Below are 3580 nucleotides of genomic sequence, written 5' to 3' on the forward strand. Positions count from 1 at the left end.
GCTGTCCTCAGTGAAGAAAATCAACCTCCTTTTTAACTTTTATAAATCAGAAATTTTATCAGAAAATGCAAAATTTCCTTTGAAATAGTAAACAAATCTTTGAAATAACAGTAGTGATGAAAAAAAAGCTGAAAATATCAAACAATAAAAAAAAATCAAACAAAATATCCAAAAGTAACTTTTTTTATTTTTATTTTTAACTGAGCTTGTTGGATAGCAACACTCAGCCGTGGTGTCATGCCGAGAGGTAGGTCATCAGCTGACCAGCTTCCTGCAGGGCAAGGCAGCCCATACCAGCACATGTCTTTGTGGGACCAAAGCAGTCCAACCTTATTGCTGACTGGCAGCACAATAGCTTTCATTTATAACCTTTATTGAGCATGGAATCATAACCTCCATGGCCACTTTTTTCCTTAATAGTTAAAACAGTTGCATAGACCTGGGGTCGGTAAGCTGGGCAGAGTGGTGAACATGCATGGCCATTTACGGTTTTGAAGGAGCACTTGATCTGGAACATGTACTGAAGTAGTAATAAGACACAGGATGAACTACACAATTCAGCTCCAAGGCAGCATAAATGGGTCTTCCATTATTACGTTTCTTTGGCATGTTTGAAAAGTCATTCTCCTGTGCATGGACATTCTGGCTATGACCTGGAAGAGTGTCCAGTGATGACTCATCTGTTAGAATCATTGAAAGGGGGAAAAAGAGGCAGTAAAAACCTCACATAAATCATATCATTCATGCCATAGCACAACTGATACTTCTCACGTAAGTTAGGCTACATGAAAACTCTTTCTACAGCACAAAAGGCAGAGATTTCACACAAGGTAACTAGACACATTCACTGCCCAGATTCATACAGCATGGTTGATTGTGGACAAGCCACATCCATCAGGGTGAAATTTAACATTGAGGTCATGAGGTGGGTTTTTTCTGTTTTCTGCTTGCAATATTTGACAGAATCATATGGCTTGTTACAGCACATGAATAAAGTAAAAATAATAAACATGTAACCAAGTTTTAGGATTCTTTCAATTAAATCCATTTCCTAATAAATACATCCTCTGTTTTGATGTTTTAATAACAATATATATTATTTTGTACCTCCGTGTGACAGTAATTTAAGATTTCATTAGTTCCATTGACTACAAGGTATTTGGGAGAATTATTCTTGTTTCTAAATTACAAATTGATGAAATTAAATTTACCTATCAAGTGTCTTGAATTGGAATAGGCAAAAAAGAGGAAAAAAAGTGATCTATTTTTGTTTTCTGCTTTCCTTCTAAACCAGGTGATGCTGCTTAGAATCTTTTTCCTCCTGTCTAATTTACATTTAACTTGGCTGCTGATAATATGTCTCTAATTTGTAATTTCAACTGATTACTGATGACGTATATGGGTTTGAAGTGAATCCTATAATCAGCCTTCATTTTCAGGAGTGACTTAGGATTTTGGCTGCCCATCTGAAAAGGATCTGATTTCTTTTATAGAAATTATTGAAACATTCACCATCTGAACCTGTAAAGACCCCTATAGTGTGTGTCTAATCAGTGAATCACAGTCCTTGGCTACTTCAGATAATTTAGGTCCACCACCTTTAAAGACTTGTGCTTTTCTTTTGTTTTGCAGGTTTTCTTTGGTTTTGAATATAACCATCATGACCTCCTTTAAAGTAATTAAAACTCTGTGGTAACAGAAAATCTTTCAGGCAACATAAGTGTTTTCCTATTTGGGGGATCATTTTAATCATTTAAATTATATTTGATTTATTGTACTCATTTTTTACACAGAATTATTGCTATGCTTAAGATATGACATCAGTGGAATAGACTATTACCATGGGGAAATGCCTCCCTTATTTTCATAAATAATGATGGGAACTCATGCAATTATAAAACAAATAAATGCTAAATGTAGACAAAAGGATTGTTCTCCAGTCAGATGGCATTAGTTCTGTGAAAGACATCTCTGCAGCTATGTCAGATGTCTTGTATGCATGTAATAATTTGGATGGTGCAGTAAGTGAGGTGAAAGTTGCATCTTGTACCATTGTGGAACTGCTGCACTCCCATTGCCAGGAATGACAGAACCTGCCCAGTTCTTCATCCAACAGGAAAACATATTGCCCATGCGGATAAAATTATCTTTAATTTGGTACGGCTTATATCTTTTTTTAGTCTGTGATTAGCAGTTAAGTTCAGCTATTTGTCAGTCTGAGTGATTATCAGGTGCTCTTTTCAGATTCTATTTAGTCTTTGTCTCAGCCTTGTGAGGGTATTTGGTGTTTGCATAGTGCAACAAGCACTTTCTAGATGGCTTCTTACTACAAGCAGCGCAATGATTTTAGTCAGAGAACTTCCCTCAGTGCAGATGTTTTTCAGGGTGTTTTGAACACCTAATACAGTCAAGGTTAGTCTCCTGTCTAAACATTATAAATATACATAGGCAGAAAACAGGGAAGAGAGAAGGAAACATTCACTGCAGGATAAAGCATTTTTTAATATGCTGTAAACACCTTCTCTGGTGTACGTAAATATATATACTGTGAGTAATCTGTAGGATATCAAAATCGGTTTTTATCTAGCTAAATATTTTTTCTGTAGAAATCTCTATAAATACATGTATCCTAAGCACACTCTAAGTATCATCTTCTTTATCTGTCTTTGAAGACAAAATGAACAACATTTCAATGTAAGATGCTAGAAGCATAGTTATTTGGAGAAGGCAATAGCGAGTGCAATAGGATTACTGAGTAACTATTTTCCCCTCAAACCCTGTAAGAGGGAGAGAAAAAGGAGAAAACAGAAACAGCTTAACTCACCAAAAATCAAACCACTGCATTGCCCTCTTAGCCACTGAGTGTTTTGGGATGTGAGACCGAAGATTACATCAGTACAATAAAGGCTCCCTGCTCTCTACAATCACAAGCTCTACGCTATGTACGCTATTAAAAAAAAAAAAAAAAAAAAAAAAAAGAGCGCAGCTTTACCCCAGCATCAGAGCCAGTAGAAGTCAGAACAGGTAGAGCGGTGTAGAGAACAGGGAGAGAGAGGGAAGGGTTAAAGGCATTATCGCAGCCATTAGAGGGAAAAGTTGAAGCAATACAAGCACAGTAGAATTCTCCCCCCCCCCCTTCTTTCCCCCACTCCCCTCTTCCCAAGCTGGATCAGTGTGTAGGGAGGGCAGTCATCACGCCATCCTGAGCAGCAAGAGCTGACGTTGGACGAAGCTGCCAGGTAGCTGAAAAAAGGCACAGAAGGCAGCTGATACCCACTTTTCGACGTTTTTTTTTTTTTAGTCTGAATCTGGACTTCAAGCAACACAGCGCCTGAGACAGCTCATCTGAACCACACTGTATTGCAATACTCGCTCTTCCCAAAGAAAAAGACTCCACTGAGTAGCAGAATGCTGCCAGTGTCGCAGCTAGGGCTACAATACAGAGCTTTTTGTAACATTTAAAAATCTCTTTCTGTTCATATATTTAGAGATACATACATACACTCATATATCAATTCTTCCTTTTTTGAGGGCACCTTTGGCTTTTCTTACCCTGATGTGACTTCTTCTTCGTCTTGGA

The 3580-nt window shown here is 37.6% G+C and overlaps 1 long non-coding RNA gene across 5 annotated transcripts in view; it reads right to left on the reverse strand.

Moving 5' to 3' along the window:
• The window catches only part of LOC142405924 (uncharacterized), a 757404-nt gene that overhangs the window by 542971 nt on the left and 210853 nt on the right, over positions 1-3580 (reverse strand). The window lies entirely within an intron of this gene.

This window comes from Mycteria americana, chromosome 2 (assembly GCF_035582795.1).
Source record: "Mycteria americana isolate JAX WOST 10 ecotype Jacksonville Zoo and Gardens chromosome 2, USCA_MyAme_1.0, whole genome shotgun sequence".
Lineage (NCBI taxonomy): Eukaryota > Metazoa > Chordata > Aves > Ciconiiformes > Ciconiidae > Mycteria > Mycteria americana.